Source organism: Syngnathus leptorhynchus, chromosome 5 (genome assembly GCF_054491065.1).
Source record: "Syngnathus leptorhynchus isolate UIUO chromosome 5, UIUO_Slep, whole genome shotgun sequence".
NCBI lineage: Eukaryota > Metazoa > Chordata > Actinopteri > Syngnathiformes > Syngnathidae > Syngnathus > Syngnathus leptorhynchus.
Genome location: NC_141199.1, coordinates 17398940 through 17420356, shown reverse-complemented (window position 1 = coordinate 17420356; position 21417 = coordinate 17398940). Strand labels below are relative to the sequence as shown.

Here is a 21417-nt window from a genome sequence, read left to right as displayed (position 1 = left end):
GAAAATGGCAGTGTACCTAATAGAATGTCCGAGTGACGTCACAGATCAAGCAGCCAATCAGAAAGTGGCTGTGAGGGTGGGTGTGGCACTTTTCACTTTCATTTATTTATTTCAATTCTAAAGATTAAATTCATTTAAAAGAACTGGAATGCACATCACTAATAGCAAAATGATAATAATTGATGACTTTTTGATTTGGGGAAGTGAGACTCAGCGTTAATTGGACTGCAACTCGATTTGTTTAAATAGATTGCGACGAGCTCGCGCCTGCCAAGTAGTGAACCCGCTGCCATCAGCGTTTGCTAGTCGTGCTGTGCCACTTTGCTACTTTCCAAATCGTCATTTTAAACCAATCATGGGCACGTTTGCTAGTCTGTTACGAATTTCTAGTGGATGCTCGATCGGTCAATTAACTTGTCATGAAAGGTATCGGGACTGTCCGGGTGAGCAAAACAAACGCACCTTTGATGCCTTCCTTTCCTCTTGACTGTCTGACACTTTCCAAGTCAAGTTTTTGATTGATAAAACTTTATTCATCCCACACACAGCGCATATGAGTGCAAGAATAATACCAGTGCAAAAATAAAACATTTAAAAAAGGGTAAATAACAGACAAGATGAGCCGCTAGTGGAGATGAAACACATTCATTTTATTAGGCCCTTTTTGTACAGTTGTAAGTCGATTTCATCTATGATGCATTTATCGAGTAGGAGCTCGGGCACCGGGGTAGATCAAGCGCCATTTCAGGTGCATGGCCATCCATCCATCCATCCATCCATCCATCCATCCATCCATCCATCCATCCATCCATCCGTGTGTGATCATGTCAGATGTAAATTTTTGAGCGCTAATTTCCTTGAGAGGGCTCTCGTTGCTGCCCAGAACCGTCGCTCCACTTTCAATCCCAAACCAAACCATTAGTTTGGGTCTTTGTTTGCAGGATTTTCAACCCCTTGTTTGAAGGGCTCACGGAGCAAACACACACACACACACACTGGCAACGAGCTCCATCTGTTGAGCCGGGTCTGTCTGGTTCTTGGCACTTACGCCGCATATGCAACTTTGTGATTCATTTTGTTTGTCCTCTGTGTGTGTGTGTGTAACCTCTGCTAACAGCAAGCTGTTATGTCCGCCAAGCACAAATTGCACAGTTTATCATTCCATTTGTATTTTCCTGGGGTAGATGGGCGGGGGGGGGGGGCAGTACTATTGCACATATGTACGCACGCCTGTCAAAAAAATCCGTTCAACTCAGCATCTCTCATGCTCGTCTCAAGAGTGAGAAGAAACACACAACGTGCACACACGGAGTGGCCGACTATCAGCCCTTTCGAGCTCAACATACAAATTGAATCAGTGGTCCTGACGGGGCGAGGGGACGGGGAGGACGAATAAAAATCACCTCATTATTTACACACACACACACACACACACACACACACACACACACACACATTGGACAACAGAGTAGTCATTTGATGGTCACGGTCAGGAGGGTGGGGAGCCACCATGAGATGAGGATGATGATGATGATGATGGTGGTGATGATGATGAAATCCAGAAAAAGTTAGAAAGAGTGTGACAGCTTCTGGAATAAAAAAGATTTATGGAATAGAATGAATTCATGGGATGGCTCACGGCAGGCAGCTCAATGTGTTGTCACGCACACACACGCACACACACACGCACACACACACGCACACACTTGCATCACACAGCGGACCGCTGTCAGGTCCCACCATGACAGGAAGCCTGTGAGCGCGCTCACTGAGTCACAGTGGGGTGGGAGTGGGGGACAGTTGGGCGTTGTTGGGGATGTGGGGTGGGGGGGACTGCCGCCCGAGCGGAGGGAGGGAGTCGGCCGGCGCTCCGGGCGGGAGCGCAGTGAGCCGGTCGTGGCAGCCTGACTCTGGCTGAATGTCAGTTAGGTAACACTCACCATGTGGGCAAGCTAGCGTTCGTGTGTTCGTGATGGCAGGCTAAAGGTCAACAACTATATAGTATGTTGCTCGTGTTAAGTTTAGCTCAAAAACAACACAGGCTTAGCTGACACATTTCATCAAGTCAAGCGACAAGTTAGCGCGCTCATTGGACTCAACAAAAAACGGGGGTGATTCAGTCGAATCGTGTGACTGACTCAAGTCAGCAGAGTCACTGAAAACACCGTTCAGATGATTTGGTTGTCTGACTCAACAGAAAACATACAGACTCAGTCGAATCGGGGCTACGGAATTGAGTCGGTGGAAATTCTCCCGATTCACTCGAACAGTTTCAGCAGGCTCGATGAGTCGAGTTGCCGAGTCAACAGAAACGACGTTGGGAGTCAGACATTTTATGCCGAGATGAACGCGTCTTTCGATCCCAGCCGACAAAGTCAATGGAAACACGGATGATTCGCTTGAATCCAAATAGTGATTCAGAGCAATTGAGTTGGGCACTATCAGCTTTGGTGACGCTTTACCAAGCACGCAGTCTTCAGGGGCCACTTTTGAGGCGTCCGCGCGAGGTGCCCGTCCAAGTATTTTTAGCATTTGGTTACAGGCGCTTTGAGCACTTCCTTCATTTCTTATTTACGAGTCAGAAAAGGTACAAGACAAACTCCAATCATGACGCGGAGAGTCACGGAACGGAGCCGTGAACAACCAGTGACCGTTGCACTTTGCAGGTTAGCTAGCTTCGTAACACGCTAGCGCAGAAAATATATCACGGTGGCGTGACTTGTGTCAAAATTGAAAATGGGCGACGGCGCCAGCGCGGCGTCCTTGGCAGAGGTAACAAAGCAATGAAAGCAGGTCTGTTCGCTCGCCACTTCAAATAAATCCCACATTTTGTGTACGGCGGCAAAGTCAGATGTTTAATTTGGAAAGAGAGCACACAGATGGCCCGTCGAAATGCAATTTTGCCGCCAGCAAACGCCACCAGATGCTTTTTGGCATCCCACAAACGCCTCAAGCGCAAGTTGGGCTCAAAAGTTTTGCAAAGCAGAAGTTCACCACTTGCATGATTTTTTTCCCCCTCCATATGCAAACATTATTTTGCAACAAAAAATATAAGTGTAAATTTGAACATTTATGAGATTTTATTTCTAACAAAGAAAAAGATAAAAATATAAATAAATATGAATAAATATTATGAATGTAATGTAAATAAATATAAATAAATATGCTTGTATATATATCTATTTTTTAAATATTCTAATCAAACATTTTCCCAAAATTTCAACTCACTGAATGTTTTCTTTCTAAAAGCTGAGGAATCATCTGACGTCTGGCACTTTTGAATCCGGCTAAGTTTCACTTTCAAACCAACTTTTCATTTGACATTTCCGGAAAGAAATGAGCTCCTTCATCTCGCCGTCTGGCTCTGACAGCAGCTTCCGTCTTTGAACTCCTCCGCGGAGATAGCGAGCCATCAAAAACAAAACAACTTCTCGGCTGCATATGGCACTCATTAGGTTCTAGGCGGCGAAAAGGCCAGACGAAGAAAAAAACCCAACAACGCCAACCCAAGGCGCTTCTTGGAAGGAAGAAGACTCACAAAGTCAACTTTTTCTGCGTCACCTCCATCCGTCAGTGATGAAAGCAACGAATGCTCCTTTAATAGCGCTGCAGTCATCCGGACAAATGGCAGCCGGTCAAAACGCGCTGCCGTTCGCTCGCTCGCTCGCTCGCTCAGAACCTCCGGGGCCAAACACTGCCGACTTTCCACCCCCATACATCATCCTGTGTTTTATTGAGCTCTGGGGGAAAAAAAAAAAAAAAAAAAAAAGCTTGCTGGGCCCAAGTCACCAGCACACTCAAGGTCAATTTGGATGTCATTGCCCGTATGTTACACGCAGGCTCAAATTGGAAGCACAATTCATTTCATTGGCCGATTCATCTGAATTTTCTTATGCCAAAGACCATTTCGTCTTCGTTAAAACAATTTTGTTGATTGTGTGTCTTGTTGGTTAAAAAAAAAAAAAAATTGAAGTCTTCACAGGACCAAAGTGCCAGTCCGTGTTTTGGTAAAGAGCATTTAGTGTCGAATCGGAATGGTGCACTCAAGACAAGTGCCCAGCGGGGGGTCACATGAGGACGCGTGACTCATCGGATTTGGGCCGCCCTCTAGCCGCTTGTCCCGCATCTCCCGCCACCAATCTTCGCGACACCTGAGCCGAAACGGCAAAAGAGCGAGCGAGCGAGCGAGCAAGAGATCGGACGGCGGTGATGTCACCCGGGCGAAGGCGTCGCAAAGAGAGCGAGGGATCGGACGGACAGACGGAGGGAGGAAAGGAGGGAGGCAAATCTGGGTCGGCAAAGTGCAGCTGCACGAGGAGCTCAGACGCCAGCCTTGCAGGAAATCAGTTGAGCAGACAGAATGTAGAGGATGTGGTGAGAGAATAAATGGCGGGCGGGGGTGAAGATAAGGCTGCCTGCGTGCGCGCGCGCGTGTGCGTGCGCGTGTGTATCATCAGTATTCCATCACAGTTTGTCCCACAACAGACAAATGCGAGCCAATATCAGCAAGGAAGTATATCAGCTGAAAACACACTCTGTCTCCATTTTTTTTTTTTGACTTCCCCTCGCCACATCGAAGTCTCGCCGCTTGCACTCTTGTCTTCCCGACTCCCGACAAGCCAATCACACTCCGGGAGAGGTTAGAAGTTGAACATCTCACCGTGTGACGCCCTCTAACCGCCATTACGAAGCTCAATCTCGTCAGTCTTATCGCCGCCACCTTTTGGCGTTAAATGAACCTCCATCTCCCAATCAAGGGGCATCATCCTTTCCGTCTCATCATATTAATGCACTGGCGCTTGCCCGATAGGTCGCCGCTCCCGCCGCGATAACATCTCACATATGCTAATCCAATCACCGACGCGGGCCCGAGTGCCTCTACCTGCAGATTGGATCATCATCATCATCATTAGCCCGTGTATGTTTCCACACGCAGATAAAAAGTCCGGTGAGGTTTTTAGCGAAACGTTTTGGAAGTAATCGGAAGTCTTTCTGCTAAAGCAAATTGTTGAAGCAAATAACTCATCCTGTTTGCCGTCTTTGAACATAAAACATCAATAGAAAAATGATGATTTGACATTGAAGTGCCGGAGGGGTTGGATTCAGATCTTGACAATGTTTTTCTTTCTTGACTTTAATCTCAAATCTCGAGCTTCAATTTTTAATACACAAGTTACTCTGATCAAGCATCAAGCGCGTCGAGTCGTGTCTTGTCAAGTCCGAACGTGGATCGAGTCCTACTTATTTTGATGTTCATTTCGTAAACTCAATTTGAAAATGGCGATTTTCATTTGTAAATAGTCCAAATTGCAAAATTAGTCGAGTTGGACTGGAGTCCAACACCTTTGTTAAACCCCCCCAAAAACACCTAAACAATAAAAGAAATTCATTTTTGACAATCGACCATCAAAGGTACTTTTTTTATTTTTCAATGCAGTCCATTTATCGCGCTTTCAACTCCAGTTTTATTGTTTTCTATTCTTACCCCAAAAGAGCGCAGTTGAGTGACAAGCCCCGCCCACCCCACTCCCCTTCATATGAAGCGTGTAAAGTATCTGATCCCAAATATTTGTGCTGCCTGTCGGATGCTGTCAACTCACGTCGTCCCTGCGCGACAGTTGGCGTCGACACACCAAAATAAAACCTTCCCCGACTGACATCATCATGTCAACGGGGGTCTTTGTTTTTGTGATGACGTCCTGCGCCGCGCCATTCAAGTTAAGACGATCGTCGTATCACGTCTCAGCATGACGTCATAGCATCCCGCAAGTGCCGCAACATCCTTCACATCCATTTTGAAATGTCATTTGCATAATTGTAACAGTCTAAAAATATATATACGCAATCACGAAAGAGCGTCTCTAAATCAGCCGGGCTCGATATTTTCCCCATCGTTACATCCTAATTAAACGATTGCGGCGGTTTTAATGATTTGCCCGGCCTTTTCTTATCATCTGCACCCTCCTCCGTCATTTCCTTAAGAAAAGGCAAAAAAAAAAAAAAGAGCGCGCGCAAACAATGCGAGCCGAGTGTCCAATTGTCTCCGCTCTATCTTATTTGTTCCGGGGCCCGATAAGCAATTGAAAATAAATGAAATGAGGGAGAGAGGGAGGGAGGGACGCGACGATGCGGCGGGCGCAAGGAAACAACCCAAAAGTGTTGTTCAAGTTGAATTGAAAGTGCTGTGAAGAGATTGAGCAAGTAGGTCAGCGAGGAGGGGAGGGGAGGGGAGGGGGAGGGGGGGAGCATGAGAACGGGGAATTGATAAATAGATCATTGTAGGCATGAAGGAGCTCGGTGGCATCTTTCGGTCTTTCCCACCAACGGCTCCGTGGACCCCGTTGTGCCGCCACATAAACAGAATCCCTAACTCATCTGTTTACTGTAAATGAGACTCGTAAATAAGGCCAAGACACACAAACGCACGCACGCACGGCGAGCAGCTGCGGTGTGCAACGCCGGCTTGTGTTCCACGGCGTGTTAATCTTCATCTTTTTTTTTGTTTTGTTGCCAAATTAGTCTCCGAGTGCGTTTAGCGGAGGATTGCGCAACGCCTCGTGGCTGAACTCTCAATAAGGAAGCAACAAAGAGAGCAATTTGATTCATTTTGCAATACTTGGTGTTTTCCTTTTCATTTGGCGTCCAAAAAGATGTCATAAGTTTTTTTCGCTCATGGCGTCGTTGACTTTGACCGCGCAGTCACGATGACTTCAATTGCGCCACGAGCTTTAAGGGGACTTTGGCTTGGTTGTTATTCGCATGCTTTATGAAAAAGGCCAATTTCAATTAAAGTCTGCAACTGTTACGTTTTGATCACACTGTCGCTCGGGAAAGGGGAGGGGAGGGGGGGGGGGTGTTTAAATATCCTGTCGTTCGGCGATCTCTGCGCCCGCACCCGTCCGTTCACATTACCTGAGTGATGCCTCACAGCGGCGCGCGGGCGACACTTTCCTCACATCTCGTCTCGATCCTGTCGGTGACACTTCTGAAAGCACACCGAAAAAAGCAATCAGCAGAGGAGCTCTGATATCATTTCCCAATTTTAAATGGTGTCCAGGGAGCGCTACGCAAGACTTGATGGATGCTCAATGTCATTTACTGTATTCGCTTCTCGCCATGAGAATGAAAGAAACGAGAGCGCTGAAAGAATCAACAAAAAAAGGTCCTCACATTAAAGTATGATCTCATTACTTTTGAAGTCATAATTGCTGTTTTTTTGTGTGTGTGTGTGAGCGTACGTGTGTTTGCACTCACGCGCCTTTCATTTGAATGCTACTTAGCCAGCCAATTAGATGGCAGGCATGAGCTGTTGGCCAATCAATGAGCTTAATCATGCTTAATCAACCAATTTTGGTATCACTCACCAGCTTGCTCTACTCTCTGCTTTCCCTAAAAAAAAAAAAAATCATTTTTGGACTCGGTGGACCAAAACTACCGCAACGCTTGGTTTCATCTGTAATTGCTGCTGATTTGGTTAGCAAACTATCTCCACTTAGTGCCTTCCCTAATGTGTTAGTTTGTATTCGGAGGAGGACACACCCTTCAAATCATTTGAGGAAATAAGAGTGCCGCAAGGACACTCTACCAATTCCGTCATTTCGATCCTTTTCCACATTTTTTTTTAGCAGAGAGTGCCTCAAGCACGAGTAATTGTGCGCTGCCAGCAAAGAAAAAAACAAATGAAGATGTGGGCGACGAAAGAAAGGCAGAGGTAGCGAAGGAGGAGGAAGATAACGGCTTCAAACCGGAGCCATAAATAAAAAATTAAAAAAAAGCCCTTATAAATACGCAGCAGTGAAAAGGATGAAAGAGGAGCTCAATCATTTATGTTAACACATAGACGCAGAAGGACGAAGGCGAGAAGGAAGAGGAGAGAGACTTAAGCAAGAGAAGGATGCTCAAGCAAGACACCTGCTTTTAGTGGCGCGCGTTGTCACGGCAACGCTAACAAGAAACACTTTGTTGTCACTTCCGGGTTTTTGCTCGTTCATTGCGCAGGAATAATGCAAATCAAATCTCTGCTGTCAGAAAAGTTTTCAAGTTGCAGTTTCGCCCCCAGAAAGAAAAAAAAAACACTTCTCAAAAGTGATTTTGAAAAAAAAATCATCTGAAAAAATGACGACATGAAAAGAAGAAAACAACCAAGAAGGCAAAAGAAAAGATAAAGGTGGGCTGCAAATGCAAAACCTACTTGGAAGAGGATTTGAACACAATCCTCGTAAAAATAGATTTTTGCGATCCATTCTTCTTGTGTGCGCGCGTGTAGGCAGTCATCCCAACACACACTCGCGCGCGCACGCGCACACGCAGCAAAAAAGTGCAGCGCTGGCATGCGGTGGACTCATTTATGCTTGAGTGCAGTTCAATTAAGGCAGATACACAAGAGTTCTCTGGCCGCAACGCAATGCAGTACGCACTAACACACACACACACACACGCGCGCGCACGCGCCTGCTTACGTAACACACTTAGTTGCTTGTTACCCCAAATTGTCCGCGAGTGTTGTTGTGTTCCGCTGCATTTGTGTGTCGTATCTGCTACGTGCTAGCGGCGACTGTTAACGACCGATTGAAGCACATTTGCCGCGTGGGCGAGCATCGACTTCCAGGATGCCGCCGTGTGATACATCGCCCCCGTGTGGTCGCAATGCGAACGATTGTAGAACGGGCGGTTCGGTCCATGACCCCGAGAAAAGACAGAGATGTCGATGTTAGCGGTATTAGCTTTTGTATTACGATATTATATTTATTACATGCGCACGTACTGTACATGCAAATATACCAAAAATAAAGAATGTCTCAAATTTTCCAAAATTTTACCATTTTAATAAATATTTTCTTACCGCATATAATTCTTACAAGTATAATTAAAGCCCTCACCTGGACCCAGGACTTTCTTCCCGGCTTAGTTTTTCTTTTTTTTTTTTTATGTGAAAGACTATTCAAGATCATGAGAGGTCACGACCCGCCTGGCAAGGAAAATCTCCCAGGACTTCCCGCGCCGCCGAAGGCTCATTAGCCAACGGCGCGACGCGGTCTCGAGGTTGCTCGGGTGACACGCGGTCAAGGCCCGTCGCTTTCATCTGCATTCCAATCTCCAGAGTTCTTGTTGGCACTCACCAATCGAGTTTCTTTCAACCTTTTACGGGGACCCATTTTTTGGTCAACTAATCATTTTCCAATGGTGATAGATTTTTGTACTTAAAGCTCGGTGAGAAAAAGAAATCACAGATATCGAAATGTTCCCTAAGGTATGGGGGTGGCCAGTCCGCCTTAGCCACCCTGTAGCTCTGCCCCTGTGTAAAGAAAAAATTTCAAAGATCTGAGAAGTCTCAGATCCTTGTCAACACTTGAGCAATTTCAGCTGGGCGCAGAACCAAAAGGAGTGCCTGAAAAGCAAAGTCGCGACGCGCTCACTGGTTGAGAAGCAAAAAAAAAAAACACTTTGATTTTTGCTTTAGAGAGAAAAGGCACATCTGCTAAATCTCATTTCCAATTCATGCCGAGTCTTAAAAAGCATGCGGGCTAAGAGGAGGGACCCGCGGGGCGGAGACGAGGATGCCCGTAGCAGCGGCATCATTTAGCTCTTGCGAGGCGTCCGACGATCGCCTGTTGCCTTTCAGCCGCCGGCGACGCATTAAATATGTAAAGTCGTTTGGCTGGCCCGACTCAACTCGGCTCTTGAGAGCCAGCGATATGAAAACCGCCGGCTGATTTCAAGACGCGCCGGGCCGGGCCGCACGTGGGCGGGACCGAAGGCGAGATCGCGATCTGCTTCAGTAGCAACAAAATAAATAAACTCCTTCAATGGATGGCAAAACATCACCGACTTAATTCAGACCTTACAGTAAAAAAACACACACACACACACACACACACACACTCAACATGAACTTTGAGGAGCTGCAGGACGTCTTTGAACCGTAATTGAAACAGGCAGCCATTTTTTTAAGGGTGGGGGGGGGGGGGGGGGGGGGGGGACGGAACTCGAGTTCTGTTAAATGGTTGCCACTCCAGTCTTCTTTTTTCCAACACTAGTGGGGATCATCAAACAATCTCCATTACAATGATGGCACAGCGTTCTGGTTGGAGTGTTCTCGCCAACACTTGAGCAATCGCAATTGAACCTTCCATGCGCTCCGTAAATAGAAAAAGGAGCACACTTGAACTTTTCACAGTCATTTCTTGCACGACTCTAAATGGAAGCAATAGCTTGATTCAAATAAAATAGCGCCACTGCCGTCCGTTTCAAGGCTTCTCCAGCAGACAAAGGAGAGAGAAGAAGAGCTAACCAAAGACACGCATCCAAAATGAGGAAATCCTCGGCAGAGTTTGGCCCGGGGACTCAGATAAGAATGTTTAGAAGCCGGAGAAGAACTTTTTATATCCAAAGGAATTCCTGCGGATGATCTATATCTTTGTTTTTTTTTCCCTCCCCGCAGAGAGACGAGACGCCGATTTAATCAGGTAGATGTCACGCTCAGAGCGTCGTCGGGGAACGCTCCGTCATCTATTTTTCGTTCCGACAAAGTTGAACGAGAAGGGATGTAAAACCGAAACCAGAACAAAGCAAAACGGGGAGCGGTAGCCAGCGCTGGCCCTGAGGCCTTGTCGCTAGGCAGAATTCATAGGGCTGGATTAGAACTGCCCATTAGATTCAGTAGACTTCCCGTTGCTTGTTGCTAGGCAGACTTGATAGGGCAGGATTCGAAGTGCCCCGCCAGGCACAATTGGCCAGACTTGCTTATTACCGCTCAGACTCTCAGGGCATCGGTCACGTTCCTATGGCGATGCCCGTCCCCCGCAGGAGGAGGACCAGCAGCTCATTAATTATCCAGGCGACGCAATCTCGGCTGACATTTATTAGACGGGCGCACGTCAGCGTGCATCGCAGGTCATCCAGCAAATCTGTCGCCGGGTGTCCTATGAAACAACCGGCGAGTGTCTCGGAACCAACTCTCTGGATCGGCACTATCCATCCGAGACTATCACGACATCAGCAGGAGGTGGAAAAGTGAGAGGGAAGTGGAGGGATTATCTACCTGCCGAGACCTGAGAACTCTGCCCGGCAACTAGTGACAAGGGAAAAGTGATTAAGACGATTGGCTGTTGCCGTTATTGACTGATTTAATTTCCGTAGCTTTAACGAGTATATAAAAAGAAGCAAAAGCAATCAATCGTGTAACCAATCTGTGCGGCCGATGACGATGTCGTTGTCGATGATGTCATCATCGTTAACGACGTTTGTCTCGTTCAAGTAGTTGCTGTTGTTAATCGTGTCCTTTCTGTTCTCGATGAAGGTCGTCGATGTCGCTACGAGGTCGTCGATCATGTTGTCAGTGACATCGACACAATCCAAAACAACTTGTTGATTAATGACGTTGATGTTTTGCTGATGATGTTAACGACCGATTGCGTTGTGGTCAATCACATTGCTAATGGCGATGATGATATTGATTCAGTACATATTGATGACAGCTGCTGATTTTTGGTTGTGATGTTGATGGGGTTTTCTCATTTTTTTTTATTTTTTTTGGGGACAAAATCTTTCTATCTACATCATGCCGCAGAGCTACGCGATCAGTACACGATAAGAAGCTCTAATTAATTCTGATTAGGGGCCTGCCTGACGTCTAATAGCTCGTCGTTATAATGCGGGCGCGTCAGCGAGAACAAAACGCCATTTAACGACACGATGGCGCTTCTTCTTCTTCTCGTACGACGCAATGTGACTCACAACACAGCATACTCCATGTCAGCTGCTTGACCGAAGACGCAATACGACAGAAAAAAAAAAAAAAGAGGACAGTACATCTGAAGGAAGCAAAGACGCGCACGAGCACACGCATTCCCAGGGGATCTCATTAGCGTGATTGGCTTCGGGACCTTTTGCTGATCAGGACGTACTTTGTAGTTGCATTTACATCTTAACGACGATATCTCCCCATCCGGAAAGAAAGATCCACGCGAGTGTGTCGGATGGAGTAGGAGAAAGCGCAATCACGTCGCTTTTATGTTGAACAGGGCGACGTGACGTCGGTCGATGGGGGTCACCGCGTCGATGGGGTCGATGATGTGGTCGTCTTTGTTGTTATGTTGTGTTTCCACCCCGAACGCTCGCTCCCACATCCCGGCGGCGTCGACCCCCGCTTGTGACGAGCGTGACGAACGGGCCTCATAATTCGCTTTGACTGCTTGGCGTTGTCCTGGCGATGCACAGCAGAGAGTCATCTGGGAGAGTCTCTGGCAAAGCTCGAGAAGCCCCCCCCCCACCCCCCACCCACTTCGTGTATGTGTGTGTTTTGAGTCAGCTCGTTCGAACGCCAGCTGATGCTAAGCAGCAACTCTCTCTGGAAATCACGCGGGGATTGTGGCGCATATGCAGAGAGAAGATGTGTGTGTGTGTGTGTGTGTGTGTGTGTGTGTGTGTGTGTGTGTGTGTGTGTGTGTGTGTGGGTTCAATTGTGAGTTTTACGTCGAATTCAGAGAGCCAAGGCCGACTCTCGTTGTGAATCTGCATAAAGTATACGTGCTCCTTTTATAATATACAATGAATAATATATATATATATATATATATATGCTCAATATTTTTCATATTGAGTGAATTCATCGTCCAGATATTAGCAACAACTCGTATGTCAATGGGGAAAATTGGATACGGCTTGGTTGGACGGCTAATATTGTGACTGGCGACGTGGCACGAGCCAAGCCGACGTGACAGAACAACATCGTTAATGTCGTTAAAAAGTGTCGTTAAAAAGTGTCGAAGAAATGACAAGGACGTGCCAACTATGATATGACTATGACGGCAATTGGAAAATAATGTGGGATTCAAAAGACATCCAATATTGTCACTTGAGGAATTTGCGCAAATCAACACCCCCCCAGTCGCAATTAACAGCTGAACAGATATGAAATGCAAGCAAAGCATCCATTCCCTTTGATCATCCATCTGAATTATGAAATATCACAGCGATGTTATTCTCACACACATACGCAAGCACGTTGCAAACTATAAACACCTGCACGGCAGGGATTCCATACACCGGCAACGTAGCGGAGTAGTTGCTGTGCTAGCTGATCCTTGTTCCTCTACCGATCTCGCACATCACCATGACAACGGCGGGAATCCTAGCTAACGACGAAACGGCGAGCCAATGGAGCGGGCGCGAGTGTCACCCCGTGCAGGCAGGCGTCTTGTCGAATTACCCCAGCCAGCGCTAACTTGAACTTTGAAGGAGGCCCAGGAAGGGCAAAGGTCAGCTGGTCATGGCTGACTTTCTGGGTCGTTTCGTGGTCAGATTCTATTTGTGATAGCAATTTAAAGGGGAACTTTGATGAGTTCCAAGACGAGGTGTTTTATGTCGAGTCATTTTTGGGGGAGGCCTGGGACGTTTTAAGACGAGTCATCCAATTTGACAAAACCTCAGAAAGAAGATGTGCGATTTGGAGTGGCCCATCCATCTTGGAAATGGACTCTAGTCTAAGATCTGAGTTGGAATTTGCCAATTCTTTTTTGGTTGCTCGGTGAAAACGACGACGCAGCTTTTATTTGAGTCTTGTGTCATTTTGTTGATGTCAAGTCATCAAAATTTGCCGCTCCGCTCTGTACAGCTAAAATGAAAACGACCCAGTCGACCCAGAAGGGCAATCGGACTTACAGTTTGGAAAAGCTCTGTGACAAGAAAAGCAAGCTAGACGTTTAGAGTGGGAAGAAAACAACACTTGCAGATAATATCACACACGTCAGGAGAAAAAGAGATGATGTGATGTCAAGAGCAAAGTCACATCATCTTGGAGAGAAAACAGGGCAGAATCTCATCACAGCCAGCCCAAATGAGATTAGCCCCGCAGCCTCGCTCTTCCATCAGTCGTCCCTCTCTGGCTCCTTGGCCCAACAAATTGCATTAAAGCACACAGACGTCCCTCACAATCAGGCCCGGATTGCGAGGGCCGGAACGAGCCAGGGAGGCAGGGAGGCAGGGGGGCAGGGAGGGAGGGGCCGCGCAACCCGGGCTTTATGCGTCAGCGCGTGCACTCAAGGACGTGCTGCCTGCCTGCCTGCCCGCCGCCGCCGGCTACACGCTTGTGTCTGGAAGCGCAGCTGCTCTGACAAAGCAAGCTACTTTGGGTACAGTCAATGGCCACAACTTAAAAGGAGGCTCCGGAAAACGTGCAACGACGCAAAACATGACTAATTAAGCAAAAATATTGGGGCAAGTTAAAGAAACAACCAAAATTTGGGTGGGTCTACTCATAATAGACAACGACTTCATGCTGACAAAGTAAACTAGAATATGATGTCGTCTTGCCTAACTTCAAATTGTATTTATTTTATTGATTAAGATTGTTGCCGTGAAATTTCGAGGTTTTTTTTTTTGTACAGGTGTAAAAAGGTATGTAAAACACAAATGGCAAACAACTCAATAATTAAAACCGAGGATAAAAAAGAGGCTTTGTACAAGTTAGGATGCTGTCGTCATGGCAACAAACGGCAGGATGTCGCCTGCGAGTTCTTGCTTCCTGAGCGTGCGCGTTCACGCGCGCGTACAAGTGAACAGGAGAGTTGCAACTTGTAACAATAACTTCCTCATTAGCCTGTCCCCAGTGGAAGAAGCAAAAAAAAATCTTCCTGCAATGCAAACTAGCCTCCCGCAGGGAGGGAGCGTTTTGCATTATTCATCCACGCGCGTTACTTCAGCCAATGTGCGTGCGCGTGCGCGCATTCTCGCCAAGATCATCATTTTTTGGGTGTCACCGCATTCGTAAATTGTGTTTGCATTTCGCTAACAATACAAAATGTGAAGGAATGCAACGTGGGAACATTTTCATCCCGAAATAGCTGCTTTGCGCCTCCGTTATAGAAAGAAAGAAAGCATTTCATGGACTTATTCACACCTAATCAGCAGGGTGCTTGCTTGCTTGCCGTGTTCGTTTGGCTCGTTTGCTTCCCTGCTCAAAGACTTTTGCCACATTTTGTTTTTCGCCAAGAAAGACGGTGAGAATAATCCAGAAGTAATGGGACGGGGTCCAAACAGAAATGACTGTCGACTTGTCCGATTACTTTTGTGTCATTACCTTGTTTGATGTCGATTAGCTAGCGTTTTAGATTGAGTGTTAGCATGAAGCTAGCGATGTTTTGAAGGAAGCTGTTCATGTTTTCTGGCGTACGTGAACACGCGCGGATTTGCTTTTTTAGCCGTGCGAAGCCAAGTCACGTACTTTCACTTATGTATATATTTTCTAATTATGGTAGTAAAAAAAAAAAAAAAAAGAGAGAGTTCATTGGACGCAAAGTCAGAGCATCCTCAGAACTCCGTGGGAAAATTTAAGTTTCGAATGCGCACAAACAGCAAGAAATTCATTTTGGCAAGGAAAGTACATCGAATGGGACTTGAAAGATGCTTTTGCAAATATTCCAATTTCCAATCATGTGATTTGTAACAACCGCCAAACCGAAATTAAAAAAGAAATGAAAGACAGCGCGACGGTCGCTGTCCGTGGTCCTGAACAGCAGGCAACACCGCGGGTCACTTTATTAGGTACGCCTTGATAAACACACATCGAATGCCATTACCAGCAGAGCGGTTCCTAATATTTGGTCTATTCGTCAACAAGCGGAAGGTCCAAATGATTAGGAACATGTTAAAGTGACATCGGCTGGCAGACTGCCTGCCTTGCCTATTCATGTATCTGCCCGTGCGCGCGCACACACACACACACACACACACACACACACACACACACACACAAGGACACGTTTGCGCAGGAATGTCAAAGTTTCCTGCGCAAACGTTGCGCTTCCAGGCTCCATACCTGCTCGCCTCCAATCGGCTGACGGCAGCTCCTCGTCGGGTTGAAAAGATTCCGCGTCCCCCAGCCTCCAGCCCAGCCAGCCACCCACCCCCCTCGCTCCTCCAGTGCTCGTCCGGTCCCCGTGCTCTCTCGCTCTCTCTCTCTCTCTCTTTCCCCGCTGGCAGTGCACCTTCCTCGGGCACGGCGTGGAGCGTGCGAGGGGGTAAGGCTGGATGTCGGGAAGGCTGTTTTTTTTTTTTGTGTGTGGCGGTGTGATGTGATGCACTGCCTGCTTTTCCTCTTCTCAGTTTGTGGTGATCACTGCGTCAGGCTCCCCCTCCTCTCTCTCTCTCTCTCTCTCTCTCTCTTTTTCTCTCTGTGGCTTTCTCGCTCGCTCTGTGGCTGGTTCGCTGGAACAGACGGTGATTAATACGTCGGAATTCTCCTCCTCCTCCTCTTCTTCTTTTTTTTTTTTTCTCATCCAGCTGTCCTGTTCCGGGGCTGCAGAGGACAAATGAGGTGCATTCATTTTTAGACAGCAAAAAACAAACAGAACAAAACACAAAAACCCCTGAGTCGGCATTTATTAGTCCCCACTCGGTTAATGGGGTTTCCATCATTGGATGGAGTGTGATTTTTTTTTTTCTTGTAAAAAAAAAAATTCCTTTTGATATTTTCTCATAAAAGTGGCTCATATATTTGGATTTCTACTTTACACCAAAACATAATTTGAATTTAATTTAACAAGCAAACCTTTAAAATGGTCTCAGAACAACGACGAACCTTCAGTACACGGAAAAGAAATCCAGGCTGATGTAAAACCCCAGCAGTGGCTCATTTGAAACCCTTCCCGATTTGAAACCCTAACTTAAAACCTAACCCCGAGTTTAAACCTTGACAGCCTAACCTTCGTTTGAACCCCTAATAAGAAACAGTAACGCCTTTTCGAAAGTCCCAGATTTGAACCTTTCCACCCCAAAGCCTCCTTAGAAACTCCCGGCCTGTCCTGAAATCCTGACCCTTGTCTCGCAAACCTGACCTTGTTCTTGCAACATCAAAGACGCTGCGAAACATTTGCCGACATTTCCTGCGTTGTCCTTGACGCCTTCTCACATCTGCCCCCCCCCCCACCAAATCCTTTTGAGCAGCTCCTGCTCAGCTACGACAATGACCTTGTGCCTCACACCTGCTGAGCGGCCAGCAGATGGACAACTCTTGAAAGCGGCCGTGGCAATTACGCTCAACCACGGCCGCCTTCTTCTAAAGCAAGATGAAACATCCTTCGGCATTCTTCGCACACACGCGCATGCTAAGCGGCGTCCACACATGCTAACAACACTAATGACGTCCCTCAGGCACCTTGCTAAAAAAAAAAAAGCACGGTAAGTCTTTGTAAAGATCCCGCCTGCTCTCATCTCCGCTGATGGGAATTTGCAAGTCCATGTGATGTTTCACACGCTCGCTGCGTGACAGAGGACCAGAAGGGGGGAGAAGAAGAAGAAAAGAGGATTTCAGACACGTTGCCTGGCTGGCTGGCTGGCTGGCTGGCAGGCAGGCGGGCTCTTGCCGACGTTTTTAGGTCAATGACAAGAAGACCTTTCAACACACACACTCAGACGTGATGTGCGCAACGTGCAGATGCTGTCAACAAAGATCTCAAGGAGCAATTTCAAAGAGGCTTCAAAAGCGACCGGCGAAGCTGACTTGATGGTTTTGTGCTTTCTGACGAGGCATCAATCTTCAACGCCAAACGTTTGGCAAGTGTCTAAGCACGCCTGCTTGAAATTCGGTAGCCATCGGACATTTTCTCAAAGACGACTTTGGCTTACCGATGATCCCGAGTAGTGGACAAAATAAAATAAAATGGGAAGGACTTCAAAAAGCAGATTTTTGTTTTTGGCATCTTGACTTTTATGTGTGCATCTGCAGACTGACAAAATACAAGGTTTGAAAGAAAAATGGATTTGGGGGATAAAAAAAATAAAGATGACCTTGGGAGTCTAAAATGGCCGCTCAAAGCAAAATGGCTGACTTCCTGTTTTTTCATTTTTGGAGGTCCCCTCTTGATGGATGCAACTGCCAAATTTCATGTTGGGGGGGAAGATTTTGTGTGACCTTGTGGATTTTTTTTTGTGGCGTTAACTTATTGGCGTTAACTTATATAACTTAAGTGACAAATGTCACTTAAAACAGCTTCTTGTGTCTTTTCAGGCATGGCTTCTTGGCATTTTTTGTGTGTTTATACTAAATTTCATGTTGCTCGATGAAACTGGCTTCGGGGGCTGAATTTTTTTCCGATGTGCTCGACGATTCAACGCTTTGCACTTTTGTTATTCAAATGATTTTTCCTTGAGGGCTGGCGGAAATTTCTAACAGCCAGCTTACAGGATTAAATACCTCCTCCACACATCAAATAAGGCAGGGAGCATAATTAGCCCGTGCCAGTTCATTGATTATTTAGATCTGTCAGCAACGACATCATCAACAACAGGATCACGGTCGCAATTCAAAGGTCACATGACAAGAGACGGGCTCTTTCCTGTAATTAATCGGCAAAAGTCCAGGATGCCATTTTATTTACCGTCGTTAACATTTTGCCACGCAGAATGCTACGTAAAAAGTAACATCATTATCGCCATTCCGTCGGCTCCTTCGCCGAATCAAATGCTACAAAACGTTCGTAGCTAGCTGTTAGCGTGGTTAGCCAACTTGTTTTTGAGTGTGCTTAGCGCAAAAACAATCAAACACATTACAGTCACTTAAATAACAAAGAAATTAATGATTATATATTTAGCACTTGATTGAATGCCTCCGTTAAATGAAAATGCGACCACTCGACAAAAAAAAAAAGCAGCTAGCGCTAAATGTACTGGATCCCTATGACGGTAGCGAGCGAAACTTTATCACGTGAACATTGTTTTAGAGTGAAACAACATGCAGTGGACGCTAATGGCTGCCATACCTCACAGCCACTTTAACCCTCCCCTAAAGACCCCGGGCAGCGTATACACACACATGCATCTACATGTTAAGATCACCGGAACTCTTTGAACACTCTTAATGGAGCGCCTTGTTAACAAGTCCGGACGGAACCGCTATTATTTCCAAATAAATGCGCAACATGAAACTGCTGACCAAGTATATTTTGGGGCGGCATAAGCAGGCGCGAATAAAGGGCAGGCTCGATGGCGCGGCGCCATCGTCAAGAGTCGGTGCGATCGAAAACCCTGCGTGCAACCACCAGTCTTGTTTTATTCTGGCAGCAATTACGAGGAGTTCCGCTTGACGTTTTTAGTGATCTTTTCAAGGAGACGGCTGTGTGAAGCCGCCTAGAAGGGAACATAGAAAGGCCAGAATTGAAGCGGACCCACGGGGAAGTCCCGAGGGACGCCAGAAGGGAACAGAAAGGCCTAAATTGAAGCGGACCGACGAGGGAGCCCTGAGGGACGCCAGGAGACCAAGACACTAGCCGGAACATGGGACGATGTAAAAGTGACTCGGAATGGATTCAAATAATTAAAATTGAAGCTTACCAGTTGAATTTGTTCCATGACCACACTCGTAACTCAAATCACTCAAATGAAAAATCTGATTTGGCATTCAAAGAATTCATTTCAAACAACTGAATCTTCTTTTTGTGTGTGTCCGTGACACCCTCGAGAATGAAAGCCTTTTTGCAAGGAAGATGGCGAGCGCTAATTAACGACGACAACAGCAGGGGCCTTAACGGAGACGTTTCGCCCAAAGAAGGTTTTGGCTGCCAAGCTATTTGTGCTTCACAGCTTCACTGGAGTGGCGAGCAGGCGTCGCACATTACCAGGACCAGATAGCCGGATCAAATTCAAACTCCAAAAAATGATTACTGGCGCTGAGAGGGAGGGAAAGGGAAAAATAACTGTCAAATGCGACAAGCTGCTATAAATATAGCACCCGCACGCACGCACACACACACACACACACACACACAATTCAATTTTCAGCCTTTTTGCACGGTTTACGAGATGTCTTTTTGCACGGCCGGCAACACATTACACCAGACAGTGATTTTAATGAGCACACAGTGAATTCCGCAGCGGAGATTTCAATGAGAACATGACATATACGACATGCTAGTAAAACAAAAGCTCATTTCCTGTTTGCTCCCTGTGTAGCCCGTCAAGGCCATCCATCCCGGCTTTCACAAACATCGGCGGCGAGTCGTAAAACCTGAAGTCGCCGCTAATTTGAAGCTAAGCTAACATACCGACTCAGAGACAAAATCGCTGATCGATGACGAGTAAGCGATAAAAGCTACCAATCGGTGACCAGTGGTGTGTGTGTGTGTGTGTGTGTGTGTGTGTTATCTGCTACTGTGCTAGAAATGATTTAAATGGAAAAAAATCATGGCTGGAGAGATTTGAGTTTTGAGTTTTCCCTCTCCGGCGTTGCCGCTGTCGTGGAAGGTTTGTCCTACGTCGTAAAGCAGTGTCACGCAGCGGCGGGATGACTTACGGACACAGGACAGGAGCGAGCACTTTGAGCTACTGTGTGAAGGCGGCGCAGAGTACAAACTGACTCCACGCCTGTTTAGAAAATCCGGCTGGGCAGAGCGATAAATCCGAATCAATGTAGCCAAATGTCACGCAAGTTGCCAGTGATGCCACTTACCAAGAGGACTGCAAAAACAAAACAAAATCCCATATTGAGGAAAAATCAAAAATCGCAAAGAGATTCTTTTGCTAAATGGTTCAGGCCAACTCTTCAAGGGAGCCAAAATAACCCAATTTGGGTGAAAAATGCAACTTTCTGCCTTGTTTTGCACTAAACAGTCCAATGTCTTACTATGGTTGGTTGTTTTGTGCTGAATGAGCAGAAAGTTTCACCCAAGTAATGGATCAGTCCATATTGGACCCAAATTGGTTTGACATCATATGAATTTGCTTTTCTTTGATGTAATCTCCAAGTGAGTCTTTTTTTTTTTTTTTTTTAAATGTGGCCCTGAAGCAGAAACATTTGGCCATCAGTGATCTAAGCGAAACTAATCGTCACCTCTCTCAACACGTTTGTCTTCATTTGGGCGTTTGGACACACAAAGGTCCAGCCAGGACTCCAGGAGTGCATTGCAATGTCCCTCCCGCTTTCCGTGTCCTCCGAGACATTAGCGTCCAGATGTCATGTTAAACCAGCGGCCTTGAAAAAAAAAACGATGTTTGATTACTGATTACATTTTACAATACGGTGAGAACATTTGCGTTATCAAAATTTGGAATTACCAAACTAAAAGCAAAGATGAAAGATTAGCTACATAGGAATCGCAAACAAACAAAAGCACCTACTAAAGCACATATTCCTCGAATATTCCTTCTTCCTTAGATCTTTTCCTTGCTTCACCGTTTTGCTTCTTGGGTTTAAGTGAACTCCTAAATCGCATGGCAGCATGTCGCTGCATTAAAAAAAAAAAAAGAGTCTGTTTGCATTCATTTCCTGCTTGGCCACTTCCTCTGTGATCGACCGAGCGACCACCTGTCATTTAAAAAGAAAAGCTCTTACCTGTTCTGGAGGGCTGGATGGAATAACCCATTCTGTGGATTCGGGCGCCCTCTAGTGGTAACTGCTATAATGCGATACATGCATGAGGCCTC

At 46.4% G+C, this 21417-nt stretch overlaps 1 long non-coding RNA gene across 1 annotated transcript; it reads right to left on the bottom strand.

Annotated features, from left to right (window-relative positions):
• Positions 1-662: 662 nt before the first annotated feature.
• Positions 663-21266, bottom strand: LOC147057447 (uncharacterized). Its single transcript, XR_015066090.1, has 5 exons — positions 21112-21266; positions 20825-20965; positions 15818-16297; positions 6913-6985; positions 663-1589 (listed from the first exon to the last, which is right to left on the bottom strand). It is a non-coding gene; the product is annotated as an uncharacterized LOC147057447 (long non-coding RNA).
• Between the last annotated feature and the right edge of the window lie 151 nt (positions 21267-21417).